The sequence below is a fragment of the Neodiprion lecontei genome, chromosome 2, assembly GCF_021901455.1.
Source record: "Neodiprion lecontei isolate iyNeoLeco1 chromosome 2, iyNeoLeco1.1, whole genome shotgun sequence".
Taxonomy (NCBI): Eukaryota; Metazoa; Arthropoda; class Insecta; order Hymenoptera; family Diprionidae; genus Neodiprion; species Neodiprion lecontei.
The window spans coordinates 4,497,668-4,515,156 of NC_060261.1; the positions used below are offsets into that span (position 1 = coordinate 4,497,668).

General features: G+C 35.6%; 1 protein-coding gene across 5 annotated transcripts in view; it reads left to right on the top strand.

Annotated features, from left to right (window-relative positions):
- The window catches only part of LOC107226914 (WD repeat-containing protein 47), a 103,728-nt gene that overhangs the window by 73,876 nt on the left and 12,363 nt on the right, over positions 1 to 17,489 (top strand). The window lies entirely within an intron of this gene.

Consider the following 17,489-nt stretch of genomic DNA (forward strand, 5'->3'; position numbering starts at 1 on the left):
TCGTCCTAACGTTACTTCTTTCTTCTTCGATTAATGCAGATTGGATCACAATTACAATCCGCCCTCATACCGATACCAAAAAAGGATCGCTGATTGATTTTGTTGTTCCTGTTATATAATTTTCGCACGTTGTTAGATGATTAACAGCGATGAATTTTTTTCGTCGCGTTATAAAAGCAGACTTATCGTTAACGATTTTCGCCCACGCGACGAATTTTAATTGAAAAACGAAGACGTCGAAAAAAAAAAGCTGTCTCTGTCCAAAAACAGCCATGAAGTACGAAATCGGATTTCACGTCGTTAACGTTGCTTGAAGTGAGGAAAAAATAAAATTGTCGAAGAAGAAGAAGAAGAAGAAGAAGAAAAAAAATAATCAATAAATAATAATCCGTAGGTGAAACCAACGGGTGTTGGTTGAACAGTGAATCGATTATATATACGCTTAGTCACACCTTTACATTCGTATAAAACACACTCTACCAACTAAAATCGTAGATCCGCAACTATAAGCGCTATAATTATTGTAATTAATTTTGTTGACGGCTACTTTTCGCGGTCGGTCCATCGATCTTAAAAATTCTCCTCGGTTGTTTACGGCGATGAGTCGGTAGGTTGTATATTCAAAATGTGGGCGGACAGCGTCAAAACAAGTCTGAAAGATCGCATCAATTTGAATTCGTAATTTATTCATTGCGGGCAGTTCGCATTTTTTCGGTACTCGATCAATCTCGATCGTTTCAACCGGTACGTTACCGACGGTCGGTTCGGTCATGCAGTCGGTAAATCAGATCGCTCGATCTATTCTCGTAGGAAGATAATTTATACGAAAGTCGTTAAAACAGATCTGAGTCGGTGTTGCAGGTCTTGATTCTTAACCAGCGTTGCACTTCGTCTCCGTTGGCAAAGATCGAACAATTTATCCTTTGAATGGAGAAAATAACGACGAATAATTTCAAAACTGTAAAGATTTTTCGAAGTATTCAAATCGAACAGACACCGAAACGATATCTTCGATTGCAAATTTTGCATTTCGTTTTTTTTTTTTTCTGAATACTCAGAACCCTAATTATAAAAATCGAGTTCCTTCAAACCTGCACAACTTTATACGTAAAATATTGATCGGGAAATTATAAGTACGAAATATTATTATAAAATCTGCGCGATAATCGATTATGCAATAAATGGCGGCAGGCTTAAAACACGAACATTACATCTCACGGCATTTCTCATTATCGCGATAATTATACTTTGAGCAAATAATTGATAAAATTGGATACTTTCTCTCGTTGCAGTTTTTTTTTTTTCCAATTATTGTAATATCTGATTATCGAAACTTTTTACCCACGTTATGACACGTTTAATTTTCTATCAACTGCGTGGCGTGACTGATGCCAAATTCGCAAACTGATTTCCGCCTGTGTTCAATTCGCATAATGACTATGATGCTTAGATGCTTGTGTAATAACAATTAAAAAAACTTTTTTTTAACAATACTCAAGCTATACCTGCGTACAAGTGTAAACATAATTATACCTTTGTGTACCCATAGGTGCATGTAAAATTTGAATAGTAAGTGCTGCATGATAATGCGTACGGTAATTTTTTATTGTCCTTTTATTTTTTTCCTACGATTCAAGCTACGTTATGAAAATTTTACCTCCATATATGTATAAGGTACTACGTACATGGTTACACGTATGAATTTATCTACTTAACAACCCTGCGTCACGCTATCGACTGCCAAAGCGTAACGCACTCGTAATTCTGAAAACTTTGATATAAGGTACATGTATAGGGCGTTCCAACCGAAGCTAATTTCTAAATCGTTGCACGACGCAGGCCATACCTTGGTTGAAATTACTTCGCGAATCGCGGAAGTTCGTAACTATCGTCGTTATCCTTTTTATCCCATTACGATCGATTTATTATCCGATGCACAGGATGCACAATGTTGATCTGGGAAAGCGTGTTGCATTCATTTTTTTTTTTTTTTTTTCTTCTTGCTGTTCAACATTTTTTATCTTCCGCCAAATGTCGAAGATGAAGAGGAAAAAGAAAAAAGAAAAAGAGGAATAAAAATGTAGAATTATTTAACTTTGATTATTATTCAATCGATACCTATTTTTGAACGTTTTTTTTTTTTTTTTTTGTCTTCTTAATTATATCGTAATCGAATTACTTTTCTATTTTACAATTCTTCACCTTTTACACCCGCGTCTGTGTATGTGTGTATAAAAAAAAAAAAAAAAAAAAAATTTCACGTGCATTCTAGGCTCGTTAACCGTCACGGATCGTTCAACTCGCGCATTTAGCTACGGCTTAATTTAACTATTGCCCATTTTTTCTCCCCTTCACTCCGGTCTTTCTATCCGTTACACGTGAGAATCGATACGCTTGCAATGCAGAAACTCTTAGAGAGAGTCTTGTTAGATTTCGACTACTTTTAACAACGTTCAAATTGGCGTATTGCATTATGGTATAAATGCGTAATAACAGCTAGGCGATTATCAATCCGAATGCCGTATTGAGCACTATTAACATAACATGAGAACGTGATTGAATAAGAAAGAAAGATAATCTGCACCTGGTATAATCATAAAGTAGACTTAATTGGACGTAATAATGAATAATTTTGAAATACTTGCAAAAAAAAAAAATATTTTGTCTTTCGTTCATTTCTCCAACTCTGGTATAACTTTCACTTGTATATCTATATATATATATCTATCTATATATATATATATATAGTTTAACGTCCTTTTCCGTCCAGTGACCTGGAGTTCGAGTTCGAGTTCCCTGAGTGCGTGCAATTTCTATGTTAATTTTGGTATCCTCGAGTCATATTTTCTCCTCGTCTAGCTTTAGCGCCATAGTTCACGTTCATACACGCTTGTTCTAACGTAAGAGATTGCAATGAAGATGAAAAAAATAGAAAACGACAAGCTGACGATGGTGATAATCTGATGAAAAAGGTTGAACAAACATTATTATAAAATCGAAATTTGTTATTCGAGATTTATTAGTTTGCAAAACTCGTTATTATAATACACGCAATCAATCAATAGTAATCTCGTATAACAAGCCGCCTCTTTAACGATGATTTATGGGTATTAGATAGATTATTACGTATATTATACGTGCATATATTTTCTCGTAATTTCGGTACTACTAAATGTTCGCAGAACTTTCTGGGTTGAATTTATTATAGAGAAACTGCAGTGTTTTACGCGATTAACAAAAGTTTACGATCTGTTAAGTAATGCACTGTATGTACATACTTGTGTTTAGGTATGCAGATTCAAAAGCCATTTCACACCATTAATCGTTGGATATACACACACACATATATATATATATATTTATTTATTTATTTATTTAACATAGGAAGAAAAGGGGTGAGATTACTCGGTCGGTAAAGGTAGGAGTACTGCACGACCTTAATTTAAAAATCGAGGCCCTGACTGTTGCAACTCGGCAACGGAATATGATAAACTCGCGAATTCCAGCGGCAATTCGCTCACGCCAGTGACTTTATCCATACTTTTGCATTGTGCATGCATAGGCTGTATCAAATACCATCGGTACCGTAGAAAATTTCCGCATATCTGTATACGATGTGCAAGACAGCTTTTTATAACTGTATCGGCTGCAGAGGTTCACATCAATTACCTAGAAACATGTAAACCTGCACCGCTTTTACAATATTTCTTCTTTCTCCGCGACGCTCAGTTTTTCCACCTTTTCCTCCCTCACCCCTCCTTTCCTATAATTTACATAATTCGCGTAATTTCTCCTTGTCTGTATAAACAGATAGCGCACCTTTGTATGTATAAATACATGTATACAGGTAACTTTTGCGGTATGAAAATTGCACGTGAAACGTATTTAAACTACCGCATTTCTGCTGCATGCATTATATACATACATACATTTTGTTGTAAAATTGGTTTAGAAATTGCACGATTCGAATTGTATTGTGATTTTTATTTTCCAACATTTCGCACAAGTATTCGATATTCGTTAAAGCAAATTCAATAAAGCTGAGTCTCGATCCTCACTTTTTTTTAATGTTTAAACTCGGCACCAAATTGTTAAAACACTTTATGCACTTAGATGTACGTATGTACAACAATTATTTCGAGTACCTAATTCCCGTAACTGGCGTGACAAAATGTCTGCTTTGTATACGCAGGCTTTTAAAACAGAATTCCTACATACCTGGTATACCTGCCACTTTCAAACCTGTTTTCACTCTTTTATGGTTTTTCGGCTAATTTATGTACCTTCATTCTGACGCTTGTCCGGTTTGTATTTTATTTTCTTTTTTTTTTCTTCTTGTTTAACGTAAAATTTGTACAAGCGTGAAAGTCCGATTCTCTCGTTTAATTATTTTCTTTTTGTTTTTTTTTTTTTTTGTTCCTATTTTTTCAAACCGTAAAATCCACGATGTAGATGAAAATACACCGAATACTCGACAACGAAATTTGATCAATTCAATTCGTTCAGCAAATGCAGGACAACGGTAAAAAATGTGATTGCACTGAGAGAAATTTCTAGTTCCGGTTACCGCTCAGTCCTTGACTATTTTCATTTTTTACCACTATCGAAAAATATAGTTCTAGGTAGAAAATGAAAATTAGTTTTCTAGTATCCGTTACTATTCTTTCTCATTACGATCGCCGTTGCTATATTTTCTTGCAACTGTTGCGAAAATTTAACGCTTGCGCAACGATAAATTGACGTTAAAGCCTTGTTTAACTAAAAAAGAAGAGTAAACCGCAGAAACTGATTCTGCGTTGCAATAACCAAAAAAGGATCGACGATAGCGCAAAATGGTTAGGCGTGCCTCGTTTTTCGTAATTTCAACAATATTCAAACAGTTTTTTTTAACGATACCTGTTTTACTAAATTCTTCTAATTACTGTAACAAATAAAATTTTTCTCAGCGTGCATCAATTATTCGTATCGTATGTAAATTGGAGTGCAAAGAATGCGAGTGACAGATTTGCTGCCTCAGCAATTACCCCAAATTATTCAACGCGTTGTTGTAGAGCGCCCGATTTGTAGTTTGAATACATGTGTAGAAATTTACCAAAATTACCCAGGTTGGTATATAAATATATATATATATATATATATATATATTAGGATACCTAATCCAGTTTTTCTGGTATTTATAAAGAATGATAAAAAAAGAAAAGATGTCGGTTAATCGTGAGCTCCTTGTTTCGTCGTGCCGAGGCTTATGGCCTACAATTCCCATTATTTCAACCTCTCGACCTTCTCTATACCAGACAATGATGAATCTGATCAGACCTCTGGTGAAATTTATTATTACAGTCAAAGCAGCGTTATTCTTGAGCTCGTATTTTATTTACTAAGGAGTCATTTTGTAAGGAACATTTTTCAACGGTTTACTAAAATAATGATACAGGTTGTCTTGTTTCGAAATTACTGCTTATTATTATTGTTGTTGTTGTTGTTGTTGTTGTTGTTGTTGCTTATTGCATGAAATTCGAGGATTTTTAAGAACTTCCGCTTATATTAGAAAAGTGACTTTCTAATTATTGAAATTGCGTATTTTTACTAAAAAATGGTCTTGTTTTAATGATTTTCGAAAGGAAAATTCGTGCTGAAGATGAAGAACAAAAAAAACGATCGTTTGTTCTATTACGCTATTTGAGAAAATGATCAAAAATGCGTGGACGAATAAAAAAAAACACTTTTTATCGCCATAATCGGATTCCTTGACTTCTGAAATATTTAACCAAAATGAAATATTTAAAACTAAATATTCACCTTAGACGTCCAAAAGTATTAAATTACTTTATGACGCAATTTGGAGATTTTGACCGGTTACCGCACAGCTTCGCAGTTAAGTAAGAATCATAAGTTTATTTGTGTAGAAAAAAAATATTCGAAATGTAGGTCTTGTTGAATAAATAAACGTTCAATTTTTTTTCAAAGTTTCAACCATTTGATTTGGCTTCTTCTCAGTACATGTTATTTTCTAAACATCTACTACAAAATTCAGACCACGACTCGTATAGACTCAAATTTTAAACATCGACAACTGTTATATTAACATTAAACGCTAAACAAACAAACGACGAGTTTGGGCATTCTCCAACCTTTTAAACTGTAAAATTTGTGCAGGTACGTTAGAAGAAGCCGAGAATTGTCCGAAAGATTTTGTAAATAGTCATTGCAAAATTCGAACAACGAGAAATCTCCAATCTCTCATCTTCCCTCTCGCCCATTTTATTGATACTCCGACGATCCGATCGAAAGTGCATTCGCAGCGGTTTTCGAATATCTCGAGTACATTGATCTCTGTAAATAATGAAAAAAAAAAAAAAAAAACACGTCAATGCAAGACTGAAGCGTCAAGGAAAAAGTTGAACGTATATTTCGCGAATACAAATTCCAGTCTTGACGAGACTTTCGTATTCATATATTTTCGTTGCTGTATATATTCATCGATTAAGGAAAAAATTGGTATTACAAAATAATCATCAATTATGACGATTAATTACCGTGCGATAGATTTTTCATTTCTTTCTTTCTTTCTTTTTTTTTTTTTTTTTCTCGAGGAATGAAATCGAATCGATCGAACTTTATTCATCTGATAAAAAAAGAAAATAGTTTTCGTTCCTGGAATTGACTTGCGAACAACGTGAAAGTGACCGTTGACTTGGAACATATGCGTTAGTGTAAAAATTGACAAGTGATGAGAGAAGTGTGCAAACACACCTGATACAACATCCTGTACGATTTTACGGAATTGTCGTGTCGTCTTTCACATTTCCGATATATTTCCGCCGCCTCTGTGCTTACAATATACATGTAGGGTACTACATCAACTTGCACATCATCGGAATACTTGATTTTTCGAAAGATCCGTCGTCGAAAGGAGACTTTCGCGCTTCTTCTTGCACACACACACACACTCGACGCACACATCCGGCAATGATACGACGGCGTTAATTTTCCTTCTTTCCACTTGTTTTTCTTTCTTTTTTTTTTATTTCACTTTACATCATTTTATTTCCGTTTGCCGACTTTCTTCGAACGTACGTAAACCCGCGGATTTTTAACACGATGTTTGCCGTGTATAAACCCATTTGTTTGAAATTGAATCGAGAGGGTAAAAAATAAATAAAAATACACCGTCGTCGTTATTTGTCTCTTATATTCGTAAGGTTCGAGCAGTCATCGTTGAAAGTTGTCTTTTTCATCTAGTGTGTGTGTGTGTGTGTGTGTATAAATAAAACATATAATACGCGTTGTTGTAAATGGAACGTAGCGCTAAGAAGAGAGAATTCAACGCGTACTGGAATTGGGTCTTTCTTTTTTTTTTTTCCTCTTCTTCTTCTTCTTGTTCTGAATCTTCGTCGAGCTCTCTCAGCATCCTGCACATATCATCCGGATCTAGTTGCACAGCGGATGCAGTTCGTCCCATCGGTACGAGCGTGTAACATGCTGCATTTACGACGTCGCGTCCAGCGTAATAACATGTCATTAAAACGCTCTCATTTCTTTATTTCGCGATAACGCTGCCGCAGATTCTCTACCGCTCCCTTTGCCGAAGAATATAATATATTCGTTTGTTATTTATCGTCGAGCGAAAGGGATGCCAAAGTCGAGTCAATCGCGCTTCTTATCAGGTTCTTGGCCTATTTTTTTTTTTTCTTGCATCAATGATTTTACGATCAAATGAATGATAGTTAAATCGCTGAACGATGAAAGTATACACAGAAATCATGAATTTCAGACTCATTTTGTGCATTAAAACGTGAATTTGAACAAGATCGAGTTCAAATTTTTGTAAATAATGATGAATTTACAAGTCGCGGATTTTTTTTTTTTACCCCCTCTCCGTGTTCAAATTACTAGACACATTACTTTCACAAAAAACAGGACAGCATGAGGGTCACCATCACCACCACCACCCGGTATATGTGCGTGAACAAACACGTTTGTATATTATTTGATGATTAGAGAAAACATGAATAAAGAAAAATCTAGTTTTAGATTTCTCTCTTGAAAAACAAATGCAAAAAAAAAAAAAAAAAAAACAAAGTAACACGAATCCTGTGTTCGTTTAATCTAAAACAACGAGTATTTGCTGATTTTTTTCTTTTTTTTTTTTAATTTTGATACCATTTCGAAACGGATTTAAAAATCACCGAGCAAGTAGTTTCGAATATTTTGTTCGTTTGTTTTTTTCCACATTATAATCGCACGATTCATAAAAATGTCATTCAATGTTGTAGATCAAAAAGTAAAAGTTGATCGTGTGAGAGAGAGAGAGAGAAAAAAAATTATATAAATAAAAATTCATGTTGCAAAGCGAGTAAAAGTGCGTGCAGATATTTATCCTTAAATGCATCGAGCTCGATTGTTAATTCAAACTCGAGTAAAATCCATGTATAAAGTGTAGAATCTATTGCTGAACGAACAAACAACTCCGCCTACAGGTTCTCACTTCCTGGGAATAATAGCTTTTAGTTTCTATACCGCAGTAGCTCGGCTTGTATTAACTGCAGCATCGGATTCACCGGGTTGATCTACGTTTCTCGAAATAATTCATCACCACGGTGCTGCCGTTGCAGTGAAAGCTTATAATCCGCTGAAGCGAGTGTCCAATCAATTTGTTTACCAATTTTCTCTCGACGCACTTTGAGTAGAATCTGTAACGTTTTCTCTCGACGCGGGTGGATCACGTTTCACTTGAAACGATGCTGGAAAATTGGCTAGATGAGAAGAAGAAGAAGAAGAAGAAGTGGATGAATAAGAAGATAAGAAATTGTGACTGTATCTACACAAGGAGGAAACCTGAATAAAATTACTCTAAAAGAGGAGGAAGAAGTGAAAAGAAAATCGAGACAACTGTCGATAAGCGAAGACGAGTGAACGAACGATGATCGAAGATGTTCGAATCGTTCCTTTGGGTTTCAATCTCTTGCGATTAGTAAAGATTATCGATTCTCGAATGTACCTTACAGTGTGCAATGGTATAAGATACCCAATACCCAGGCACGCTCGCGTAATAACACGAACAAAGTGAGTGAAGATGCTTTCAGTATCGCGATAAAATCCTGAGAGTGGGGTTGAGGAGAAGGTAGACGAAGGAGGGGGAAATGGAAGAAGTGGGTCGGCCGTAGAAGCGAGGCTCTTCATGTACCCTGACTACTTTGCGATTCCAAATACACTTGTCCTCTGTAACCGAACAGCGTCGGACGACGGTGTGAGTGGAGTAAAGATTTCACGGGTGCGTTTAGTTCCAAGATCGATTCCAAGGTGCGACTGGTTTCGTCGAACAATTGGACTGAGATCGATAGTAAAGAAGGAATCGTGTAAGAGGTGATCAGTGTGAGATCGATAAGTGAAGTGAAAAGTAAAAAACAAAAATCGGTAATCAAACCGTGCCGAGTGACTTACCGGAGTGTGTCTGTAATTCGATTTCTCCTCAGTGTCTCCGGACAAGAAACTTTGCCTATGTGTACCTAGATCGTTATTGTCGATTGATACGAAAGGAGGACTTGAATTTCGATTCGTTGATCCGTTGATCGGTCGATGATTCGACACAGCATGTGCAACTTGTTGATCCTGAGTTCGGGACATGGTCAACCTTGATCGTGAATACTTTGGATCACAGGAATAATGTGATCAATTGTCCAGCCTTACTCTCGGCGAACAAACGCGTACTTTAAAATCCACGAATCGTGATTATATCGAAGCTGGTTTCATCGGCTATCAGAAGTGACGAGTGATCGGTACGAAAGATAACGAAGGAACTCGATTTGACGAATTCTCGTCATGGGTGACCTTAGGATCATGGATCCCAGGATGGACCCGAGGTTCGCTACCGACGGAAAGCATCGACCTTGGCCTGCGATGTACAGGACGCCACCATCCCGGGGTCCTTCTTTTTGCTACAGACCGGTTCCCGTTGAACCAATGACCCAGTGGATGCCACCACACGACTACAACTACTTTCCGGCACCGCGAGGTGCCCAAAACAAGGGCAGGGACTATTACTACCTCACGCCTCTATATCGGAACGCCATGCCACCGCCACCGATTCACATACCGTCGATGGGTATCGCCCCGAAGATGATGGTCCTTCAGGATGGAGCCGGGATACGTGGGAGGCTTCGAGGTGCCGGAAGACAGACCGCTGTACCTCCGTGCACGTGTTCCGTAGGGAGGACGAGGTCCCTCGAGGACGTTAGGAGCGAGGTCAGCGAGTGGGAGGATTACTGCAACAACGACGAGAACGGAAACAGCTTGGCAAATCCTCATAAGAACGTTTCTCACGGCAGGAGATCCATGGAAAATTTACTCGACGTTGACGGACGCGATGCCAAATTCGAGAGGCTTGAGAAGAGCGGGAAATTGGACAGGATCGAAGAAGGTATCGACAAACTTCAACGCGATGGGAAAACTCCGAGGAGGAGAGGAAGCTACTTGGTTTGTTATATTCGTCTTAAATACACTTGTGAAATATCGGCGGTGTTGAAATTCACTGATATCGACCGATGTGGACAACCATGGAAGAATTTTTCTGGTCAATTTAGAAGTTGAACGTCGGATGGTGTCAGATTGACACAAAAAAAAAAAAAAATATTCAATCATCTTTCTCGACGTCCATGCGATTCGAAGTTGCAAAAATTTCACGTTGTCTGGATCCAATAATTACTCAAGCTCGACGCGAAGCTCGGAAGTCATTCAAAGTGATGACGATTCTGAGTATCGATCGGTTTTCTTATCTTTTCCTTTATTCTTTCTCGTGTATATATATATATATATATATCTAGCCTTCCTTTCACCGATCGGGAAATAGATGAGGTGTGTAATTGGAGGTGAAAAGAAACTTGTAACCTTACACAGTTGCATTTTTATTGCTACGTTGCGCCGGTTTTTGATTATTGAAGAGGTAATTAACACAGTTTACTAATTCGTTAGCTGATATTATATCGTTCTGGTTTTTCAAACTTTGATAATCGAGGAGTCGCGTTGCATAGACCAAGGAAGAGGAGAGCTCAGTCTACGGTACACGCGAACGATCTTCTCCGACTCTAATTGCTCGATCCTCTTTCTATAATGTATCGGCCATGTTTGATAGACGCAACGTGTAATTACCAACACGTAGAAGCAAGCTTCCTGAATTGATTTTTCAACTACCGTTCGTTTCGCGCACGCTGGTATAATGATTAGACGATTAGGAAGTACGTATAAAGAAGTGGCTTCTACTCTTCAAACCTACCTTTTTCTTTTATTTCACCTACGTATGTTATATATTTGTGGAAGCGATTTCACAACCTTATTCTTTTGCGAGTCCGTATTTTACGCGTGTATATAAGCATTCACTAATTGCGATATATATATATATATATATATTATATATGTACGAGGATCAATGACGTGATTGTACGAAGTTGTTAGTCAACAACCGTACGTCGAATCATTAATTTTTACCATCCAAGATATTTTATAGCCGATCGCGTTTCGCGAATCTATTTAGACAATAATTATCCTCGGTGTTATCACCCTCTGTGCAATTTAGAAAGTGTTTCACCAATTAAAACGGAAATGTATAACAATAACCGTGATATTAAAAAGTACCTACCTTTACAATTATCATACCCATCCGTTTGTTCTGACTGCAAACGTTTTCTCATTTTAATCAAAATTTATTACACCATATATCATTGTCTTCTGAACAATTAATAATCGTCCTAACGCGATGATTGCACGATTCGCTAAGTTTACAACCCACCTAGATTGATTTACGCGTTACGCTCTGTCCGCTATGTAGGTACAATAGTTTAAAAATTGATCCGGGATAATACCGAAGAATAATCTTATCTATATATGTCGATTTTCTCATCTAACTGTAACATAACTTATACCTCGTAATTTTAATATGATAATTTGTGTGACACGCGCCTTATTCGCGTATCCTAGTTGACTGCGATAGAAATGAATAATCTATATATCTATATATATATATATATATATGACATACGTGTGGTAATTTCATTGACAGATTCTCCTCGTGACATAATTATCCGAACGTGAACCGACTCTCTTGAAACAGGTTACATGTGTCTATACACGAGTAAAATATTCATACACACACACACGCATACACTCGCTATTTTGTAGGTCATTCGATGCAACTGAAAGGTGGAGGAGAGCTGCTCTGCAGATCTTCTCTTCTCGGTACAACTACTTTTTTTTTTTTTTTTGTATGTTTCGTGAATCGTTCTAACGATTTCGAAATTTTTGTATTCAGAAACTTGAACAGATATAGCGAGAGAAATCGAAAAAGTAAAAAATTATCTGCAATTATATTCTTATATTGAACACTGAGAAAAATTTCATTTGTTACGGTAACTAGAAAAATTGAGTAAAACAGGTATCGTTGAAAAAACTGTTTGAATATTGTTGAAATTACGAAAAACGAGGTACGCCTAACTATTTTGCGCTATCGTCGATCCTTTTTTGGTTATCGCAACGCTGAATCAGTTTCTGAGGTTTACTCTAATTTTTTAGTTAAACAAGGCTTTAAATCGAGTGAACTCTTATGTATATTTGTTTAAAAAATTAATTAGTGTATTCATCTCGTTTGCGTGCCTTATATACAGTTACACCTTGACATTTTAACGTATATCTTGTTCAGCTTGCTACGCAGCAGAAGCGTCTTACTAGGATGAATAGCGAAAGTAAAGTTTGCGGGGCTTTTATGGCTTTTTCACTCACGATGCGAGCGTTCATCGTCAACTCGTACTTATATGCTTACGTATATGTGTATAATATACTATGCGTGCATATTTATTTGTTCCGCGGTCAGATGCATCGAATGTTTATGGAATCTGATACGCATCGCGAACGCGAGATAAATCAGCGGATTATTTTTATCATAACCGATTCTACATTATTATACACTTATTACAATATTTACAGTACAACGAAAGCTGAAGTCATCTTTAATCGTACGTTGTTTGTTTATACATACATATAGTTTTTATTCTAATTATTCAGACACGCGTTTCTAATTCGCCTTTTCTTTACCAACCTTGCAATCATCGATCATAAACTCTGACATATTTCTTTATTTTCTAACATATTGAAATTCATATCGTATTTCTATACACTTACGGAAACAATTGTATTATACAACCAGTTGTCGTTTGAGAGAAAATATTGGACTCGGAAAGAAATTAAAATCGAAGTACGGGACAGTAATTTTTATAAAAGTTGTATTATATATATGTTTATATATATACACACGGCAAGAGTTTGAACATCATCATCACGGTTGTACGTGATTCGAGCAAGATTTTATTACCCTGTCTGTGTGTACGTATACTTACACACCTAGTTACGCATCTTCTCCAAGTTTCTATTATGTATCATTTGCTTCTTTCTGAAGGCTGCTATTGCAATATGTATATATATATATATATATATATATATTTATATGTATATGTATATATACATAAACGCTACGCAAAGGTAGCTGAAAAAGTATGTCGCAACCCAGATACATCACCTCGATAGATTTCACTGTATACCGGATTTTAAATATCAGAATTTGTCAGTCGGATTCGCCGATCAATCGGCATTATATTTGTCCTGATTATTGTCATTGTAATAAAGTCAAATCTTTGTGTTAAAATCTCGATCAGAGTCGTCTAATTTTAAAATGGGATCGCTAATTGTCAGTGAAACAAAATCATTGATCGTTCGAATTTTTCATTCGCTTATTCTTTCATAGAAGCGATGTAGCTGGATATATTATATTGTGGTAAAAAAAAAAAAAAAAAAAAAACAGTGAAATGCCCCTGAGAAATATTTCATTTTTTATAGTGAAAATTGACAGTTTTATTTTTACGAAAATCAAGCGCAATTGTTATTGTATCCGACGAATGCCAACGAATGAAAATTTCCAATTGCGAACGGAGTTTTACCCCTTTCGACCTTTCAACTAGGGATAAAATAATAAACAAACGCACGCGCGTAAAGATTACTTTCTCGGTGAACCCGGAAGTTGCGCAAAATGCGTTAGTCGAAAGGCGCGGTAATTAACAGCTGCCGACACAAGATTATGCTCACGGAAATATTGTATAATCCGTTGGTAAAGGTTACATACGCGTATAACTGAATAATTTTTTATGTTTCTGGTAAAGTTTGACGTTTTTCAATTAAATTTTTATTATTTCCCCGAACAACTCTTTATTCGTCATCATTTATTGTCGGTATAAAAATACCCGATTGAATTAGACACTAATTTAATTACGGGGCGTATAAATTATGCAAGCATCTTTATATGTATATTCTTTTCAATATCGGCTGATATTACGAATGACATATTCCGGAAATCAACGACAATGTTATACGGATATTTCATTAACGATTTAACTACAAAGTGATCAAAAATATCGGCTAGATATTTCGTCTAATTATATTAGTGATGTCGCTGAATAATTGAGACACAAATATTCGGTGTTCGGTGATTTTAGTTGAAAAAAAAATGAAAAAAAAAGAAAAAAAAATTGTTTATAAAACTGTAAAATTTTCCTGCCCTCCGCGTTTCAACGATACAATTTAACTGTGAGAAATATTTGAGACGAAACGTGGATAATCGTATCAACAGATTTGTAATAAAAATTCTTGTACATAGATCGGTTGTGACGGTTTATTTCAGCGGTTTAAATCAGGTTTCAGAAACCGTGAAATCGCTGTTCGAGAACTGTATAGTAATACTCGGTGAAAAGTAAAATATTTTAACGACGAGAGTCGAAGAGATGGAAAGAACCTAGCGACGGTATAATATCGACAGATTGGTAATATCTGTTCGTAGAATCGTATATACGTACATATATTGAAACGCTTTCCCTCGTCGCGAATATACATATATGGCAGATATGTTCACGATCATCTCCGAAACTTAATCCAGTTCAGAAGACTCTGTATATGTATAATAATAACAATTTTCCAACGGATATTCGAATTTCGCTAATTATTAACTTTTGAATTTTATTTAAAATTGGAATCATACATTTTTGTTTCAACTCAAATATATTCTTTAATCGAAAATGTACAACTTTGTCGGGCAATTTTTTTTTTTCTTTTATGTATACAAAGTGAATAATTCGTGAGATAGATGGAAAAATCAAATTCTGCAAGACACGGGAAGGTGGATTCGAAAGGATTGCACTTGGATTTGTTCTGTACGCGTTAGTGATTCTATTCATCGCGTCTCGACCTCTCCGTGTCTTCCGGAATTTGATTTTTTCCTGTATCTCACGAATTATTCGCTTTGTAAAAAAAAAAAAAAAAAAAAAAGAACCACATTTTCGAACAAAGAATATTTGAGTCGAAACAAAAATGTATGATTTCATTAAAAAAAGAAAAGAAAAGAAACTGGTCGGAACCACAAAACTTTTATAGGACATATTTTTCAATTGAAACTGAAAACGTAATGCGTTTATTAAATTGGGACGCCCTGTACATTGAGCTGATGATAATAATTAAATTTTTAACAGCGTTTTAAACTTATCCACATTTCAGATCGAAAATAAATCCCGCCTTGTACATAAACGTATGTACGTATGTTTAAGAAAGTCAATCGATGTAATGATTAGCATATGCACATATTTTTAGCACAAAATCAGTAAAATTTTTTTTTTCCATCTCCTACCTGCATATTCGACAAATTTCGCTAGGATTTTCTGATCCGGTTAATCCGTCTTCGCGATTTGACTTTAGTTAATGGAACTGAAAAAAAATAAAAAATTCTCCTTCAATCGATTCCCACTGTAGTAATAATTTTAACGGATGTTTTTCAGCTTCGCGAAAGCGTTAAAATCCGATAACGCGGTCGAGCCTTCGTGACTTATTTGCGTGATGATTATAATTTTAACAGTATAACAATAACAACAATAATAAAAATAATCGTCATAATAATAACAACAACAACAACAATTTTTCTTACGGAAAAGGTAGAATTTAGGTTAAATGGAGAAAAATTTCCAGCAGATCGGTTTTCACGTTGAGAAAAAAAAGGAAAAAAACAATTTTTTCTCTGCCAGGTCTATAAAATAATCGTGGGACAAGTTTTTTTTTTTTTTTTCTCACACCTTATATCGTTATTCGGGCATATTAATATATATGTATAACACTGTAAAATTATCCCGCAGCAGTATAATAATAATAATGATAATGATAACGATAATGACAATGATGATGATCGTCCAACGAGAAGCGAGGACACAAACGATCTCTAAAGCACTTTTTACTTTGCTATTTTATTTGATTTATTTGTTTATTTATTTATTTTTTGTCACCTTCGTACCAGGAACGCGCACGCGTGGCTCTGCATCTTCTTAGACCGTAAGTCCTAAGACGAATTTAAATTTATAATCGAACACCCGTACATTTCTAGCTTGTTGTAAATGTCAACCTGTGCGATAAAATTATACTTAATACGTAACGTTGCGTCACGATATCGCCGCCGTGGCATTTATAGTTTCGCCGTAATTCGTCGCTACGTATATTATTGTATTACGGGCGAAACAGAAATTTTATTCAACGAGGAAAAAACGAGAAAAAAATTTAAAAAGAAAAAGAAAATAACAAATCGAGACCTCGGTTAATTGTACATTATACGTGACTTCACGCTCAATTATTAATCTTCTTGCGAGTGTACAAAAAAAAAAACGATCACGTGCAATCCGATGATTAAAATCCAACGTGGCCGTCCATTTTACGTATTTATGTGTATACGTGCATATTATTTTATTTCAATTTTCAATTACTTTTTCACGATAGCTGCATATTTTACACTTACAATGTATAAATATGCGAATGGAAGACATTATTATCCCATCTTCAGATAAGACCGATCAGTGTAGTTAGTAAACATGTTACGTTCGTACTATGTATAATATATATCAGATTGAAGTTCGTAACGTTATTGCATTGTTGCATTTTTCGAAAAAAGAAAAAAAAACTCGTTACTTCGCAAATCAAGCAAACCATGTCATACAGCGTCAAATGACTGAGAATTTTTTGAAATTCAACGACTGCAGTTATTCTGAAACAGCAAAATGGTAATTTTTGTAACGACGTTTTTTAAAAATATATATATATGGATATATGTTACACGAAATAAACTAAAAATAATGAAACAGTGTAGATTAAAATTAATATTTGACGTGGTTTTGAAGTTTGTATAAAAAAAAAAGGGTGTAAGAAAAGGAAAAGAAAAAATTAGAACTCGTTCCGGATGAACGGTACGGAAAAAAAAATAAAGAAAGGGAAATGCTTTTCGGTGCGACCTCGAAGGGACAAAGAATGGAACCATATTGGTACAAAGTGTAAAGTTTGTTGTCCGACGAGGTACGGTGGCTTTAAGCTGCCGGTGCGAGGCGAGTTTCCCTGTAAATTGGTGAAAGTAGATGAGCTCGTGACTT